Below are 20,526 nucleotides of genomic sequence, written 5' to 3'. Positions count from 1 at the left end.
ATTTTTTAAGACTTCCTTCAGTTAAATGTAGCATGCTTTAGAAGACATTGACTATCAAATACTTTTAAACATATTAGCTGGAAATTGTTAGAATCAATCTCACCCAAGAGGGGGGTGAATTGGGTGAGTTACAAAAATTTAGAATTAAAAACGAAACAATATTGAAAAGCAGAGAGTCAGAGTCAGGAGAAATTTCACCGCAGAGGGAAGACACAAGATTTATACTGGTTCGGTCTTAACCACTTGACCTACGTCCAGTCCTCAGAATACCTCTGAGTATTTCACTATCTTCCAAGATCGACAGGGCTCTTGGTGCCTCGGTACAGTAATTGAATCGCTCAATCACTCCCCCTTACTCCCGTAAGGATACAAGCCCTCTCAAGAGTCCACACTCTTGAGTATCGCTCAAGTATTTAATAAAGAGTAGTAATCGGCTCTCTTACAGAGTGAATTTAATGATGAACACTGATGCTCAGTAGTATCGCGGAAAAACAGAGTATTGAATGCTAGGCTTAATAATCACAGGTGGTAGTTCCGGTATTCAATCTCTTCATTAATGCTTCTTCGCGCCTTTTATAGTTGATATCGTTAAGTAGCCGTTAGACGGAAGAACTTCTAGCCGTTGTGACTCCGTTTGCGCGTTTCGCTGGTTTCAACGGTTCCGCCGGTTTCAACGGTTCCGCCATTAATGCGTCTGAGCTTCTGACACTGTAGGTTGCAGTCTACGTAATCCCGTTGAAGAGCCGTTGTATTCTTTCTCAGTAATCTGCATATTTTAAGCTTTAAACAAGTAAGAGTCTTGCGGTGTAGACTTTAGTCATGAACCAAGAAGAGAAAACGAATTTATCATTCAATGATTTTGGACGAAATGATTTAGCTGTAAAAAGAGCAGAAAGACATTCTGGATATGCTTGATCGAAGTGGTGATCGATTACTTGTTGATCGATCAGGCTATCGATAAACAGAATGAAGGCTTTTCGAATTAGTTCAACAATATTATCGATCAAGTGTTGGATCATTGACTTTAAGAATTATCATAGTAAACGGAAATCGTTCCATGATCGAACAAGTGATCGAACACTTTTTTGATCGAACAGATTATCGATAATTCAAATGTTATTGAAATGAAACTTCAGTTATTGATGATTGAACAACTTATCGATAAATGTATGATGGATAATGTTATCGATAAACCATGAGTATGAATATATTCAGTGAAAGACACAGACTAACTGAAATGATCGAACAGGTGATCGATCAATGAATATTCGAACAAGTGATCGAATAAAGTGAGAAAAGAAATTTAATCCTGTAAGGTAAAGAAACTGATTATCGATCACGTTTTGTGAAAACATGAGTTTCAGGGAATTGAATGATCGATCATATTATCGAAAAGTCAATGATCGATTAGGTGATCGAAAATAATTCAACATAAGTTAATGCGAATATAGCAATCCTTAGACTCTTTATCGATCATGTTATGTGAAAAGATATTTATGCAAACAAGTTAAATTATCGATAATGTTATCGATAATTTGGTTGCAAGAAAACTAAATATGAGTAGATAAAGACATTGATTATCGATCATGTGATTGATAATTTTATGTTCGATAAGGTTATTAATCCATCAGTAAAGATGATTACCTGCATTCAGAGAGTTAGAGCATAATGATCGATCATGTGATCGATAAACAAATGATCGAAAATATGATCGATAAATGGTAGCAGAATTAATGTGCAGAACAAGTAGATTGTGTTACCTCTTATCGAAGTCATTATTGATAACTGATTTATCGATCATGTGATCGATAAATACACTTCAGATTTGGTTCTCTTTATCAGTAACTCGATTGTCTATCTGATGTTATCGATCAGTTGATCGATAATTAGTCGTAATCTTGTGTGATTTCTATGTTAGCAATAATCGAACATTTTATCGATTAACCTCTTATCGAATCGTTCTTCGATCAAGATACCTACTATAAAACTGCTTTATACTTGAACAATTATCTGTAACCTTAGCGATAACCGATTTATCGATCAGTTGATCGATAAACATACTTAACCCAAATTATCTGACTTTGTTATCATCAAAACTATAATCCTAACAGAAATATCTGTTGCTCTTAGCGCATCCAATGAAAATCTATAGGACTAAGGCAGGAATGAATATGGACACGTTATATAAAGCTCCAGTGGTTGAGTTTATCTCAAGTTTAGAGAAACTTAAGGCAAGAAAACTTAGAACACCTGCCTTGAGAGGATAGTCATAGCTGATCCTTGAACAATCATGTATATCCACTCCCAAGTAGTGACCTAGACCAATAAAAGATGAACATACAGGTCCAATCTGTATTTATCTTTTGAAACTAGCCTAAAAATTTGTAGAGCCAACAAATAATTCTACTAATCTTTGTACACAAAGAGATTAACCAAGCTGTATTTTTCAAGTATGCATAAAGAAACCGATAGAAGTGGGGTTCAGTGTATGATAGGCACTGCTTGGAACACCTCTCAAAATTCCAATCCCCTTGAGTCCTTTCTGGAGCATTTCAACCTATGCAACCAGACCATTTCAAATAATGTAATTAAGGTAAACAAGCTTCAAGTCTGAAGTAGTTAGTTGAATAAACAGAAAGATCAAGTGAAGCAAAAGTAAAGTGCCAGTAAAAAACATACCGTTCTAGCAAAAGAGATACTAAAAAGTTGTCAGAACACACATATGACTGTGGCTGATTATGCAAAATAGTATGATGGGTTAAAACACTTATAAGATATCGGTCATCATGCATAGGGTCGATTGCCTCAACCAATATGGCATAAAAATTAAAAATCTTTTCTTTTGGCACATTAATTCAAAATACAAGGAAAAAAATATATATCGGAAACTGTTATTAACCTTTACTCTGTTTTTTTTTTGGGTCCTTGTAAACAGTTAGAGAGAAAAAAGCTTGATGACTGAGAATTGTTACAACTCTCCTTTCAGTTAGTCGCTGTGCCATTCTATAATGATAGAATTCCTAAATACTTTAATGGTTTTGTAAATTTACTTTAGCACATACCTTATATCTGAGAACATTATCAACACACACAGAAAAATAAATCATAAAACAGTTTTCTTTTCAATCCATGCATGAATTAGCAATAAATAACAGCAACATAATGAAAAACATGGTTTCTAAGAATAATGGCTAATGATTAAGAACAAGGTGCAATGATGAAGGTACCGAATGATCGTGTATTTGCCGAATGCTTGCACCAGGTTTGCAAAGTTCTGCACAATGCTCGTTTGTTTCCCATATAAGATCATAAAGCTCTTCCTGAAACATACAAAACGACATGATATTCGTCTGAAAGATAATTGTAACAAGAAGACACAGACCAATGATGTTATGACTTATGAGACTAGCTTAGAATTAAGGCATGTGTTGCCTGGGTGGCTTTCATCTCAAAATTCACTGGGCATGAACCAAAAACAAAGGCTAAGAAGTTTCATACATCATATACCAGCATAAACAAAGGGAAAAAAAAATCCCTGCATGCAATCATCAACTATGCTTAATTTTTTTACCAATTTTGTTCCTAATTAATATTCTATTTTTTCTCTTAAATTTTTTCTTATACTACATTTTCTTCTATCATTTATCTCATTACTAATATTTCTCTCTCTTATTTGCTGTTTATTAAATAAGGACATACATGCTTGATAAAAATGTTCAAATTTTACATATTTATTACTTTTAACTAACTTTTACTCTTTTCTTAAACCACATAACTTAGTTAAAATTAAAGGACGTTACAAAAAGAGTTGGAGGGAGTATATCATATTTTTACGCATTTTATGTGGATATCTTTTGATCACTTAGTGATTAATTACTCTCTTTATACCTGAGCTGACTGAAGATTGTTTTTAGTGCACATTGTGTAACGGAAACTCTTAGGAATTTTTTAAGACTGGATCAGTATAATCGTTGTGTGCCATTACTCTCTTTCTCTCTTGCTTGAATTAAAAAAAAAAAAATCATGTGTAAGGGAAAATCGTTGTGTTTAAATAAGAAAATCAATTATCAATTAATAAATAGTAAAGTAACAGTATCCGTGCTCATTTTATTTTTAATATAATTTCAAAAGCATGCAAAATTTGAAAAATAGAAAATATTAAAAAAAATCAAATCAACAATAAAAAGGCCCCACTTTTTTATATTGATTCTGTAACAAACAAAACATTAGGGAAAAAAATTTGCAAGGAGCACAATTAACATACCAACTTAATGAATGGTCAGTGAACGAAAAGGATTTCCTCAATTATTTGTTCATTTCTTTCCATTTTCGTCACTACAAAATGTCACCCTAATGAGAGATACACTTAATAATCTTGATATATTTGTAGCCTTTTTATTTGCTTTAATTAAGTGCAATAAATCATTTCAACATTTATATTATATATATAATTATATATAGCCTAATTAATGTTTATGTGGACCATATATTTCAGACCTAACTACTCAGTTTTGATTGTGTCTTCCACTATATGAATATTGCACGTTGACACATCCATTAACTGTATATATTTTAACATATACTACCTTCGGTCTTTAATATAAGACCTTGTTTGACTTTTATTTTGGTTCTAAATATAAATCTCAATCCACTTTGTCTATTATATTTATGTATTTTTTTCCTAAGGTAGTCCTTCTAACAATAGTAGTTCTAACCAATACACTTAATTAGCAAGTATATTTTAGGAAAAAAATCTATTTATTATAAATAACTAACTTAACTTCTTTTCTTAATCTTTTCAAATTAGTCAACTAGCTCTTATAATCAGGACCGGAGATATTATATATATATATGTACATATCATGACTCATTGAAATGTTGATGATATTTTTGTCAAATTAAGAAACAAAATAAGTCCAAAACAGCATAGAATAAATTAGTTGTAAGAATGAGTCAAACTCATATGTGTGCGCGCGCGCGTGTGCGCGCGCGTGTGTGTGTGTATTCTACTCCCCATTTGGCACGCTACAAAATGATTCCCTAATATCCGTCGAACTCATTCAGAAGACAAGATAGTGAAGTTCTGCTAAACAATTTCAACTAAACATACTGAGATTTTTTTAGTCTTTGTAATATATGCGCCTTTTTTATTAAAATAATTTTTTTTAAAATTTCCGCATTCAAAATATTTTACAAAATTAGATCATATTTTGAGAACATATAATATATAGAATTTCTCTCTTTTTTTTAAAAAAAAACTAATCAAATATTCAGTGCTATCAACTAATTAATTTTCTATGGGCTAATGAGCTAATCTTCAATAAAACTCAAAGGGAGAAAGACGCAAAAATACCTCCCAAATCCCAATTCAGGAATAAAGCTTTTATAGAACGAAGTGGGATTAAATTTTGTAACAAAATTACTTAAATGCCCTTAATTAGGAATATGAAATATGAAAAAAATTAAATGACTATAATGGTTAAATAAAAACAACTTTAATTTATCAAATAAGAACAATTAAGATAGCAACAACAATTTCACAAAATAAATTGTTAAATACCAATGACAGTGACAATTTAATAAGTAATAATTTTAACTTATAAAATGATAACAACAATTAAGACAATGATGATCACTAGTTTCAAGAAAATTACATCACTTCACAAACTTAACTTAAAAATAGCGTTAAGGTGCAAATTTACTATGTAAGTTTAAAATCACGATAACTTTTTAATGTTAACAATATTATCTGTCAATATAACTAGTTAGTTTTTATGGTAATGGGCAAAATTGCTATGATTCAAAATTTTTAGGATAAATTTGCACATAAAAATCTTTCAGGTGCCCAATTGAGTGAAAATTTTCACACGAATTTGCATCTTAACGCTTTCAAAATATCTCTTAGGACTTTATACAGGAATTAAGACATTTTAAATAACCATATGAGATTCTCATATTTTGTTAATTGATGTCTTTCTCTCAAACTTAAATTTAAGACCTTATTTAAAAAAAGTTCCAATTTTATAATAACTCAGCCCAGCTGTTGTTCGTTATTATATCACACTATCGCTTGTAAGGTGACTTCCATGATACCTCATGATGTTAGTCTTCTCTTTTTTCCCTTAGTCTTCCCTTTTTTGCCTTTCAGTCGTTGTTGAAAATTTGAAAGTCTTCCAACCCCATCAGGCAAATTAGAAGTTCTGCTTGACTCTAGAAGCAAGCGAACAAGTCAAATGGGCCACACTCACAATTTCAAAGCGCGTGGAGACCGGCTTGGCTTTTCTTGAATTGGCTTTGCCATCCTTTTCATATATTAATGTTGCTATTGCACCCTTCAAGAATTTGGAAATGAAATGACGATATTGAAATGTAGAGAAATGGCTCCATTATCCCTCTGACTCACTTGCCTTATTAATTCTTTTCTGATAAAAAATTATAGATACTTAATCCTCAGCAATTTATTTATCCACAAAAAATATTTTAAATCAAAATATATCCCCATCTGCCGTGGCCAAATTATATATGTTTATACATAATAACTGAAGATTTCCTTTTGTTAAAAAACACAAAAATGTACAGTTTCAAACATCATTTTCCTATTCATCTGAGTTACTTTCAAATGCGTAATATTGTCAAAAATGTTTACTAAACTTAATCATAGTAATTAATCTCGAAGGACATGATCATTTTCATTTCATTAATTATTAATAATAATGGGAGATGAGAGAGATATCACTGAGAAAAAAAAAAAGAAAATCCAAGTCATATTCCGTTCTGTAGAAAACAAAAATAATATTTTATTATGTCTTTTTTTTAACCAGCATATTTTATTATTTCTAGTTCTTATGGGGAACAATAAAATTAGATGACCTGTGTGTATATGAATATGTGTGTGTTAATGGTACTGCTTGTTTTAGGTTTGATGTCTCGTGAGAATTTCTACTCCATTATTTAATTTTCTTAAAAGATTAAGAATTTAATTTTATAATGAAGTAAATGCCCCAAAAATTTATAAAGCATAATTGAATTAAACATTTTTATAACTTGATCAAACTCCTTTTACACATATATATATATATATATAACGATATATATATGCGTCTTAGGTCTAATTAGGAGTTATTTTTTATAGAATACAATTTATAATGAACCGAATTCAATAATTTTATTTGATATAAAAAATATAAGAAGTCAATTTCCGCACATCTTAATAAGACGAAAATAAATCGCATTATTCATAATATATAAGCAATGTGGGTTTCCATTGATTTTATATGTTATATTAACAATTAATATTTATAGTATATAAATGAGGATATATAATAGATTTATTAGAAAAAATGAAAAATTTAGGTCAGTCAAGTCAACCAAGGCAGCTCAAATTATATATAGCTAACCATGAATTTATCCCGGTCCATTTTGGCCGCACTTTAGAAAAGTTTAAACTAAAAAATAAATTACTATTAATTAATATCCAAATCCCATCATTAATCACTAATTCCTCTAATTCCTTTAACAAAGCATATAACCCAATTCCCTATTTGGTCCCTCTAGTTTCAAGCACTGTGCCTACTTTTTCGTTGCTCTCTCTCACACATCGCTCCTTCTTCCTTCCCCTTCCCCCTCCCCTTCTTACAGAGCCAACAATCAGATTGATCGATGCTTCAACCTCCTAATCTCTTTCCTCTCTCATGGACCTTCATATTCTTCTCATTTGGGATCCTAAGCGGCGTCGTTTCGGATCCACAGACCCATCTTCTGAACAGCAAGTGTAATCCGTACTTCATTTCCAATGTATTCCCGGACTCCAATATTTCCGTCTTGTCGCGGCACAGCAAAGCAATCATTGCAAAAACATTAACTTTCAGCGACGATAAAAAAAGTCGCTGCTGAAAGACACTTTCAGTAGAAACTTTTAAAAGTTTTAGAGGTAGCATTTGTCGCTGCTGAAGCTTGCTTCGGCAGCGACAGTTTGCCACTACCCAAAGTGACTTTCAACGGCGACTTTTTTTGTCACCACTGAAAGTGATGCCTAAGAAAAATTAGTTTACTGATGCCACGTCATCACTGGCCACCTCCACCTCATTGCTACTGGTCGCCACATCATCACCGACCGGATGCCACGTCACCACTAGCCACCTCCATGTCATCATAGGCTGCCAAATATCTTCATCTTAAATGTATCTTCTTCAGGGTTGAACTTGTGACCACCTCCTTTTGTGTCTAATCGTTTTGCCGTTGAGTTGAATTGAATCTGTTTATTATTATTATAAAATAAAATATATATTATTAGATTATATTTTCAGCGGTGACATTAGAAAGTCACTGCTGAAAGTCGGAGCTTCAGTGACAACACTAATAGTCGCCGCTGAAAGTCAGACCTTTAGCGGTGACACTAAAAAGTTGCTGCTGAAAGTACACCTTTTAGTAGTAAGACTTTTAGTAGTGACAAAAATATCGCAATTGAAAGTCTTACTTTTAGCAATGACTTTTTAGTGTCACCACTGAAAGTCTTACTTTTAGTAGCAACTTCTTATTGTCACTTTTGTTGCCGTCAAAAGTCGTCGCCTAAAGTCTATTTTTTTACAGTGAATGGAGGAAACCCTGTTGCTACGCTTTTTCAATGCAGAAACTATCTCTCCGTCGCCTACTATGTAGCCTACTTCAATGCGGCTACCGATCAAATCCGACGATGCCCCACCAAGATCTACCGTGCCCATGTCGTCTACGACGAGTGCTTCCTCGGGTGCAACTTGTCAGCCACGTTCAAGTCTCACTTTTTTTGTTTTTTAATACTATCATTAGTTGTTTGTTAGTATAAAACTAGTTTGATTTTTAATTTGATTCTAAATATAAGATTCTAATCCACTTTGTCTCTCATATTTATTTATTTATTTATTTCATAGTAGTTATTGTAGTAGTTGTACATAAACCAAATAGTAGTTTTAACTAATACATGATTAGCAATGAGTATTTTAGAAAAGACAATACCTAATTATTACAAATAACCAGCTCAACAAACTTTCTTAATATACTCAAATTAGTCAATTTACTCTTATACTAAGGGCATATTACGGGTGGAACGTAAAGATCATGGTAAGATATTACTATGAGTACGCACAGCTTCCATGAATGGGCTTATGGATGAATCAATTTACAATTTACAATTATGATAAATTCAAAAGTCAGAAGACAAAACAACAATCCTTATCTTATCAAATGAAGTTGACTACATGGATCATATACCACATATTGTGCCATGTTCAAATGATTTTTTTGTTATTTTTTAATATATTCTAATTTTTGTTCGTATATGTTTCTTTCTATTGACTACATGCTTATCTCAATAACTGCCCCACTTTATGTTCAATAGACAATATATTTTTAATAAATGTAATATTTTACACACACAGACGCACACAGGTGTGTGTGTGTGTAACATTTTGAATGTATTCATTTTTTTAAAAAAAGTGGCATGTCGTTGGTCAATTATATATAGCCCATGACCCCTATAAAAAGAATGTTTCTATGATTTACTCAGACTTAATTTAGTTTTTTTTTGGTCAAACCAGAGTTCAAGTCTTATTTCTTATCACTTTCCAAATTTTAGAGTAATTTTCTTTGAAAAATCATAAAAAAAATTGAAAACTACACCATTTTTTGCTCATAAGATATCAAAATGCCACTCATTTTATTTAGAATCTAATGGTAAATGGAAACAAGGAAAAAAATGGAAGTAGAAAAAAATTAAGAAGCAGCAATGGAGGGAGCTGAGAGGGAGCAGCGCATCCTAAATTCATATAAATTATGCACTAAGCAATAAGTGAGAAGTATTTTTCCATTTCTATTTTACTCTTGTCGAATTTATATAAAACATAAATCAACCAAACATCAACTAATCTTCCAATTGATAGCGGAAAAGGTGCAGAATTCGTCTTCTTATTAGCTTGATTCATAGATAACAAAATCCAAATACATATACTGAACTTGGAAAAAATGATTGAGGATACTTGTTGTGTGTCTTAAGGTTCGATATTAGCAGTAATTTCTTTCAAGAGACAACGCAAACTTTCAATATCACGTCATGTGGGAATCAGACTACTGAAGGAGAAGCCATTACATTTACCTCAGACGCACAAGAAATGTTAATTAATCTCCAAACAGCAACACCCAGAATCAGTGGCTTCTCCGTAGCTACCAAGACACAAATTCCTAATAATGGTCCAACTACTTATGCGTTCGGTCAGTGTATTGAAACTGTCACTCAGATTGGGTGCAAGGATTGCTTGAATGCTCAGTACAACAATATGCAGTCTTGTCTTCCCAATCCAGATGGTAGGGCTTTTGCTAATGGCTGTTTCTTGAGATATTCCACCACTTCCTTCTTTCCCCATAATCAGATCCTCGATGTCACACAATTCTCCAAACAAGGTAACCCTTTTTCAGATCAATGATATGCACAAATACTGCGAGTAGGAGTTTGCTTTTATATGGGGTTAAGGATCATTTTTACTTTAGAGCTATTCATGAAGAAGTTGTGGTGTCGAGAAGATTTTTTTTGGACTAAAATTTACCCTGTAAGTATTAAAAGAAGAGAAGCAATATCGCCATTTACATTAAAAAAAAAAACTAATATTGACTGTTGACATTTTAATTGAAACAACGACATTGCTCATTTTTTTAACATTTTCGGGGTGACATTGAGCTGAAGAAAAATTTTGGATTCTCTCTCTCTCTCTCTATATATATATATATATCTTTCACAAATACTTTCAGGTGAAAATGACAATTAGTCTTTTAATTTAATTTACTCCTTCAATCCTAGATATAAGGGCTAAGTAATGAGATTTATTTTTGGTTCTAAATATGAGAGATCTTAATCTATCTTATCTCCCAAATTTATAATCTAACATGTCAGGTACATACATTCATACATCTTGTTTTAGCAGTTACAAACAAGAAGGGGATCATTATTGGTGGAGTTGTTGCAGGTGGATCTCTTGCTTTGATCCTCATTGCACTATTTTCCATGATCAGGAGACGAAAAAGCCCCAAGATGATCGGTATTCCTAGAGGTAAACAACTTAAGAGGTCTACTTTGCATTAATTTGAATGTTTTCAACTATTGGTTGTTTTAATTTATGAAAAGAGATTAATTTGGTTAACGTTTTCCACTTATATCAGGGGACATACCTGAAGCAAGCAAGCTAAAAGGCCCAGTTACTTCTAGTTACAATGTTTTGAAGACCGCAACCAAGAGTTTTAGTGAAGAAAATAAAATAGAAGGTGGATTTGGCGTGGTATACAAGGTATAGTTATTTTTCTTGAGTTTCAATATTTCAATAAGTATGTCCCAAAGCTAAATGAGGTTTATATACGGTACGTTAAAAGGTTATATTTCTAAAAGGACAAATGCATTACTTGAAATAAGTAATAAAGATATATACTTACATGATTATATTGAAATTCTAATCATCGCATGTAGGGCACTTTGTGGAATGGTAAAGTAGTTGCAATCATAAAATTAGCTTCACACTACTCCAAAAAGTAGATGAAGAATTTGAAAGTGAAGTGAAGCTGATAAGTCATGTCCATCATCGGAATCTTGTTCGACTTTTGGGATGTTGTAGTAAAGGCCATGACAGAATTTTTGTTTATGAGTACATGAAAAACAATAGCCTGACAAATTTTTTTATGGTATCTTATTTCATTCCACAAACTATCTTATTTCATTCCACAAAACTTAATTACATTATTAAGTTTTTCTTCATAATACCATTATGATATGTGAACATATTCTCAACTTAAGAACAGAACACATCGTTGACTCATCAAACAAAACTTGACTTCGTAGTTTTATTAGAGAATTTACACGTTTATATATCAATTATCTTTTGTATATTTGACCTTTTTGTCTTTAATTACTTACATTCCAAATTATGTGAACCTGGAAAATAGGTGACAAGAAATACTCTCTCAAGTGGAAGCAACGATATAAAGTCATTTTAGGAATAGCAAGGGGTTTGGCTTATCTACATGAAGATTTTCATGTTCGCATTATACATAGAGATATAAAGACTAACAATATCCTCCTAGATGATGATCTACAACCTAGAATTGCTGATTTTGGCTTGGAGAGACTTATACCTAAGGATAAAACTCATCTTAACACAAAATTCGCAGGCACATTGTAAGTTGAAACTATTACTTTTGTTTAATTTAATTTTCAATTCTCTTGATAAAATTATAGTACATGGATTGCCCAAGGTATATTGATAAAATCTATATATATAAGACTTCAAGAAAGAATTCATACCCACGTCAAACATAACATAATATATAAACTTTATATTTTAGATTTTGTAATCAGATTTTAGTTTGAGATATTTTATTCTAATTTCATTATATCATATATATTATATTTTGTTAGAGGATACACGCTACCGGAATATGCAATTTATGGCCAATTATCAGAAAAAGTTGATGTCTACAGCTATGGTATTGTAGTGTTAGAGATAATCAGTGGGTCAGAAGCGCAATAAATTAGAGACTGATGGTGATGTTGCAGGCGAATACCTCCTCCAAAAAGTGAGAAAATTCTCATGACTATTTTTAAATCGTGCAATCTTTTATTTTGAGAAATTTTAGATAAAAAGCCTTTTAACGGGCTAATTAGCCTTTTGCAAAAGCTATTCCTTCTTTACGTAAGAATCTATATCTAACCTATGCTTTCTCCTTTTTTGCCCGCTTGATAGGCTTGGAATTTATATGAGAGGGGCATGCACTTAGAGTTGGTGGATAATGCCTTAGACCCTAAAGATTATGATGCAGATGAAGTTAAGAAAATTATAGAGATTGGTTTGCTTTGCACCCAACCATCTGCAGAAACAAGGCCAATGATGTCTGAAATAATGGTTGTGCTCAAGAAGAAGGGTTTATTAGAGAATATGAGGCCAACAATGCCTATATTCATTGAAACTAATTAAAAATTCATGCATGGAAGATGCCTTTGCCTCTATGGTTTCCAATATATCCAATGCTATTATTTGCCTTCATTTTTATACTATCACCAAGATAATTCTATTTTGTGTAGGAATATGTAATTATGGGTGACTTCAAATTTTGAATCCATAAATTAAATAAAAGAACTAATAACATAGAAAGAAGGGTATAATAGAACGTGACTGCCCTTCATTTAATTCCATTCTGCAACTTTTAGGTGCAATTAATTATAAATCACTCGGACATTATTATGTATGAATGTGTGAATAAATTGTACAATTTTGAGTAATAGTTTTGTTGGATTATTGCATATGATATTTCTTTTATTTTTAAAGCGCGATCATGAATCAAATTATATTATTTTTCTTTATAATCACATATGGGGGCGACTATATTTTGGAGTTTAGCATCATCTCCATTACTTTTATGATCACATGGAGAATAAATGACAATTAAGATGCATGTCATTAATTATAAGAAAAATAAAGTTGTCGAGAGCATCATATGAAATAATAGAAGAAGGCAAACAATTTCCAGACCATACATGTTAAATGTTCATAAATTTGGATATAAATATAAAGAATGCACAGTTTTAGAACTATTGGTAACCTTGTATAATCGAGCTTTAACAAGTAGTGGCCCAATCAAGTATAAAAAAACTCGATTCCTTATTCGTATCATATGTGCTGTCATATCATAGGACTCGACTCTTTATCTTGTCTTGATAATGTTTCTGGCAAAAAAAAAAAAAAAAAAAACAGAAAAGAAAAAAAATCATAATGTTGTGATTTAATCGATAATACTTCTATGATCTTATTTATAAGACATTTTCAGTATATTTTGCATAGACCAAAATTTTTTTTAACTATATTAACTCTCGATTAAAATATAACTTTTTAATTTTATCCTTATTTAATATATATACTTTTCAAAGAGAAAATAAATATATCTACATTATAATCAATAAAGAATGAAATAATATATTCATGCTAAAAATTTAATGAAATGATTTATAAATAGGATCAAGAAAAAATTTTCACTTCTTTTTAAATAGGATTAGAAGAGTACTTAGATAAATATATAAAACATAAAAAATTGTTCTTCCTACATTTAATTTTCTGCAAAGAGAATGCATGTGTATTATCCCCTCCCTCAAAAAGGGCCTACCACGACAATATAAGGTCGCTATCAGTTACCACTTGCAGTAGTCTGTTTTCCTTTATGTCATTATTGTTAGAAATTTCCCAATTCTTGTTGACCCAAGAAGCAAATTAGAATTGAACAAGTCAATGGTCAACTCACAATTCGAAAGCGTGTGGAAATTAAACTTCTATTACATGGAACAGTCAATTTCTTATTCATTTGTTTTCCACAAATTGCTATTGAATCCTTCAAAAAAAAAAAAAAGGATTAACAGTTCCAGCCCACTGGTTTCCCAATATTTATAAAAATTTGACCCATTACCTCTCTTTGCTTCTTCATTCTCACTCTCTCAACAGAAGATGCTTCAAGGTCGTCCTCATCTCCTTCGTTCGTTCATCTTCATATTCTGTTCATGCTGCTCCATCCTCAACGGCGTCGTTTCGGACCCACAGACCAATCTTCTTAAGAGCGAGTGTAATCCGTCCTTCGTCTACCTCGTGTCCAGCATCTCCATCTTCGACAGAAACCTAAACGCGACGTTGAGAGATATCAGAGGGCAGATCAGTGAACAGAACAAGCACTTCGCCACCGCACATGAAGGTAACGGAGGAAACCCAGTTTCCACTCTTCTCCAATGCAGAAACTACCTCTCCATCGCCGACTGTCTTGATTGCTTCGACGTCGCCGCCGCTCGAATACTCAGCTGCACCGCCGGAGCCTCGGGTGCCCATGTTGTCTACGACGGCTGCTTCCTCAGGTACTTCTACCCAAAAAATTTCAAATTTTAGTCTCTCTCTTTACTACATACGCACGTATATATGGATATTTATGTTGGATTTTGGATTCGTTGTTGAAGGGTCGACTTATTTAATGAGATTATTTAGTTTCATCAAATAATATTAAATTGATTAGTATTTAATTTAGTATGAGTTAAATTAGTGTTTAAGTTAGAGAGATTGGATGAGAAGAGTATGTGTGCCCAATCATATGGGACAATCATGGCAGGGAGATTGTGGGGATGTTGGGCATTTGAGAGAATCGCTTTTAAAAAGTATTTTTAACAAATCAAGATAAACTCTTTTAAATATTTACTTCATATATCATAAAATTAATTTTAAAACTATAGTTTAGGTTTTGTCCAAACATTCAATAATTTTATCCCCCAGGTATACTTCAACAAACTACGGACCACCATTTTACAAAAATGCTAATTCATTTAATCTTGCTTAAGAGTAGAATTAAGAATTTGACTTTATTGTAATTATAAATATTATCCTCTCATTCTATTCATAGGGGGAGAGAGAAGAAAATTTTTTAGTTATATTTATAAGGCAGAGAGAAAAAAAAATTTTGATCTTGTTTATAGGGTAAAGAAAGAAATTTTTTATATGAATGTATAATTTTACTTTTTCATTTATTATTTTGTTGATTTTGTTCTTATAAAGTGTAATATATCTTAAATGGGGATAAAGTTGGAATATTATTGAATTTTAAAAGGGAGTTAATAAAGTTTTAGATTTTTATTGATCTGTATGAAATATATTAAAAGTAACTTATAAATAGGATTAGAGGAATACTTCTTCTGGTGTTTTGTAGAAGTCACTTCCTGCACTCGCATCGGAATCAAAGAAAGGCTTCAAAATTATTAACGTTGTCTGAAAACTAACATAATTTTCAGTTACGCCCTTAATTTTCATAATTATTAATTACTACGTCAACTCCTCAATATAAATGTCAGTTAGGGATTAAATTTGGGCAAAAATATAAGAATCTCTCATCTTTTTTTAAAATATCCCTATTGATTGCAAGAAATTTTTACTAAGAGATAATTTTAATCATCCAATATATATAGATGAAAATGATAGTTTAGATAATCAGCACACATTTTTGACAAATAACTAATTTAATTAATTTTTTCAAACATATCCTTTGAAAAGTCAAAAGGCCAAGTTTGAAAAACTGACTTTGAATAAGGGGGAGTTTGGCATCTCATATAAGCACTTAAACAGGGGGGGGAAGACATTAAGATATCCTCAAAAATGCTAAAAGATAAATTAGAGTTGGTGAATTTCAAAATCCTAAATCAAATCCCTTGTACTATTTTGAAATTTTAAAATACTGTTAAATGACAACGTAGCCTTTACTTTCAGTTACTCTTTTCATATAACTATTGACTATTCTAATTTTACTATTGATTACTTTTTTCTTCAAACTTTTGATGACTACTTTTGTATAATTATTGACTACACAAAGACAGTAAATGACTGAATTAAAAGTAGTTACCAGATCTCCAACAACACTTAATATATTTTTGAATTTTTAAAATAAAAGTAGTCAATAGGTAAACAAAAGTAGTCACCAAATTTTTTAAAAATGAAAATAGTTAATAACAATAGTAGAGTAGCCAGTAGCTAAATAAAAGTGTCATCGGCGTTTTAAAAACAAATATAATTCATAGCTAAAAAAAGTAATCAATACATAAGAAAGAGTAGGCACTGGAGCTCCGGCAGCTAGCCCTTGGCAGGGTTGTTGGTGGTCAGAAACCGGCCAGCTAAAAGTGCTAAGGTGACAATATTTAAAAAAAAAAAGAAAAAAATAGCGAAGGGCATTTGCATAATTTTGGTAGACTTGAAAGTTCTAAAATAATACAAGGGGTTTGAATGTTTGAATTGGAATTATGAAATTCACCCATATCGATTTGTCATTTAACAATTTTCAAGGTATTTTATTGTCTTTTTTCCTTAAAAAAATGCTTTGACGTAGGTCGAGACAAGTTTTCTAACATATTTATCCTGAACTCTACAAAATTACTTTTAAAAAAGTTAATCCAAATAGCGCAATGTGGTAAAGATGTAATAAATGTTCCATATATTGCCTTATAAAAAGACCCAAAAAAAAAAAAAAACGTATCCGAGTACCTTGTACAATGGACAAGAGGGAGTATATCATAATAATATATGAATGTTAATGACATAAAGAAGAAAGACATTATTCTTCATAAGTATAAAGGTTAAATGACTATATATTTATGTTATGTACTAAACACTCCATCAGGTAAATGAGAAGCATTTCTCAATTTCCCTATAAAACTCTCCTTTTCATTAGCTTTCTGATCTGTACATATTATAAACTTGAAAAAAAAAAAAAAAAAGATGATATGGTAGACTCTGGCGTGTTCAGGTTCGACATTAGCGGTGCTTTCCTTGATGAGACAACACAAACTTTCAACACAGCATATTGTGGTAATCAGACTGAAGATGACGATGGAGCCACAAGACTCACATCAGTTGCACAACAATTGCTGATGAATCTTCAAACTGTAACACCAAATATCAGAGGATCTTCTGCAGCCATGAAGATGACAGTGTCTAACGTTGGTCCAACTATTTATGCCTTTGCCCAATGTATTGAAACCATATCACAAAATGAGTGCCTCAGTTGCTTGAATGCTGGATACAACAATATAAAGACTTGTCTTTCCTACTCAGATGGTAGGGCTTTTGCCGATGGGTGTTTCATGAGATACTCCACAACTTCCTTTTTTCCTGATAACCAGACTATTGATATCGTACCTGCCTTCAAACAAGGTAAGGCTTCATTTAGATTCTTTGTCACCAGTTTATAAGTCTGATAAATTAGTTTGGAAAAAAATTATGCATGATAAATATGACATGTAAAATGGATTAAAGCATTATATTTATGATCAAAATCCACTCTCCAACTAATTCCTACATTTAGGATATACAGGAGGAGTAAATTTTCAATTTGAAAATTTATATGAATCCTTAGTTTGAATGTTTATTTAGGTTATTAGAATGATTTGATCAAGTATTATTATTGACATTTTAATTTTATACTTTAGAGCATGATACGTTTCAAAATAACTTGGTATTATTTGAAATTACATGTACATATATTCACTCATATATGTGTACATTTGTATTTGTACAAATCTTTGTTCGTAGGTTCAAGTAACAAGGGGGCCATTGCTGCTGGAGTTGTTTCAGGTGCTGCTCTTGCTTTGCTCCTCGTTGCATTATTTGCTTGGATGAGACGAACTAAAAGCCCAAAGAGGGTTCCTAGAGGTAAACAAATTAAAAATTATGAGGCTACTATTTTATCAATTTGGAAAATGAACAAAATCTTCAACTGCTAGTTATTTTAATTTATGAACAAAAGGTTTGATTTTTGTTTTCCATGGCAGGAGAGATACCTGGAGCGAGTAAGTTGAAAGGCTCAATAACTTTTAGTTATAAGGATTTAAAGTCTGCAACTAAGAATTTTAGTGACGAAAATAAAATAGGAGAAGGTGGATTTGGTGTTGTATACAAGGTACAACTTTATTATGAGTTTCAATGTAAGGATATCTTTAAGCGTGGTTTATATATTATTTTTGAAAGATAGTCTGATAACAATCTCATGTTTAAAATTCTCAATTATGATTAGGGCATTTTGGGGAATGGGAAAGTAGTTGCAGTAAAGAAATTAGCTTTACGAGCCTCCAATAGGATCGATGAAGATTTTGAGAGTGAAGTGATGCTGATAAGTAATGTTCATCATCGAAATCTTGTTCGACTTTTGGGATCTTGTAGCAAAGGTCACGATAGAATCCTTGTTTACGAATACATGAAAAACAACAGTCTTGACAGATTCTTATTTGGTATGTTATTTCAATTACCAAAGCTTATGCACACTATCTTAAGCATTATGAGATGTGGACATATTTTCAACATGACAACATTTCATTCGCTCGTTAGGAAAAATGTGCTCATATGTCATGGTTTCATTAGATAATTTGATTGGAACATAGATATTGAAAGGACATTGTTATGTTTCGCCCTTCGTTCTTTTTTCTCACCTTTCAAATTTTGGAAACTTGGGAAATAGGTGAAAGGAAAGGTTCTCTCAATTGGAAGCAACGATATGAAGTGATTTTAGGAATAGCAAAGGCTTGACTTATCTTCATGAGGAATTTCATATTCGCATTATTCATAGAGATATAAAGACAAATAACATTCTGTTAGATGATGATCTACAACCACGAATTGCTGATTTTGGGTTGGCAAGGCTTATACCTGAGAATAGAACTCATCTTAGTACAAAATTTGCAGGAACATTGTAAGTTGATTGAAATAACTACTTTGCTCCAGTTAATTTTCAATTCTATTAATTTTTATTACAGTAAATGGATTGTTAAAGGTATTAATGAAATCTATACATTAGTCTATTAAACAATCCTATGACATGGACAATACATGATTATGCAAGAAGGAATTCATACTTATGTTGAAGATGATGATGACACAATACTTTATATTCCATGTCTATTTTGGATTTTGTAGCATCACAATAATTACATGTTTTAGTTTGAGCTATTATTCTAATTAACTACATCATAAATAATATATGATTGACAGAGGATACACTGCACCAGAGTATGCAATTCATGGACAACTATCCGAAAAGGCTGATATTTATAGTTATGGTATTGTTGTCTTAGAAATCATCAGCGGCCAAAAAAGCAATGAATTGAAAGTTGATGGTGATGTTGAAGGCGAATTCCTCCTCCAAAAAGTGAGAAAATTCACATGCCTATTTGAAAAAGCTTTTCTTTATTTTGAAAAAAAAAACTTAGATGTTGGATTTTTTAACAGCACATCTAAAATTCTTTCAAAAAAGCTTACTTTATGAGAGAAAATAATCTTATGATAAATGCTTATTTCGTTTCACTTTCATCCTACTTGATAGGCTTGGAAACTATATGAGAGAGGCATGCATTTAGAGTTGGTGGACAATGCCTTAGACAGTAATGATTATGATGCAGAAGAAGTGAAGAAAATTATAGAAATTGGTTTGCTATGCACTCAAGCATCTGCAGAAATAAGACCGGCAATATCTGAAATAGTGGTTTTGCTTCAGAACAAGGGTTTATTAGAGAATATGAGGCCGACTATGCCTATCTTGATTGAACCTAATTAGAGCTTCATGGAATACACCTCCATCCCTACTGCTTCCGTTACATCAAATGATATTGCTTTTACTTTTTAATACCATCAACAAGATAATTGTACTTTACAAGAATGTGCTTTTCTAAATGGCTGATGAGAGTAGTCTTAGTCGCATCAGCTACCAACTAGTTCTAGATCCAACTATAAATACAATATAGTGTAAATCATTCTCTTAGGGATCAGTTTTAGAATTGTAATTGCAAAGGGGACATAGTTATTTATATGCAAATACAGTACAGCTACTCTAGAATGATGCAAGCATACTCTAAATGCAATTTTGTTATGATTATGCACCTAAGTAAACTAATGCAGACTACAGCTATATGCTTAATGCACATAGGGATGTGATCCCAAATGTAGGACCTGGCTTAGG

General features: G+C 31.9%; 1 pseudogene; it reads left to right on the top strand.

Moving 5' to 3' along the window:
* Nucleotides 1–176: 176 nt before the first annotated feature.
* LOC114738641 (cysteine-rich receptor-like protein kinase 3) lies at nt 177–20,460 on the top strand (annotated as a pseudogene).
* The last annotated feature ends 66 nt before the right edge of the window (nt 20,461–20,526 follow it).

The sequence above is a fragment of the Neltuma alba genome, unplaced genomic scaffold, assembly GCF_004799145.2.
Source record: "Neltuma alba isolate B1F8T4 unplaced genomic scaffold, ASM479914v2 tig00013642_pilon, whole genome shotgun sequence".
Lineage (NCBI taxonomy): Eukaryota > Viridiplantae > Streptophyta > Magnoliopsida > Fabales > Fabaceae > Neltuma > Neltuma alba.
Note: the sequence above shows the minus strand (reverse complement) of the source record. Positions and strands in the feature narration are given on the sequence as shown.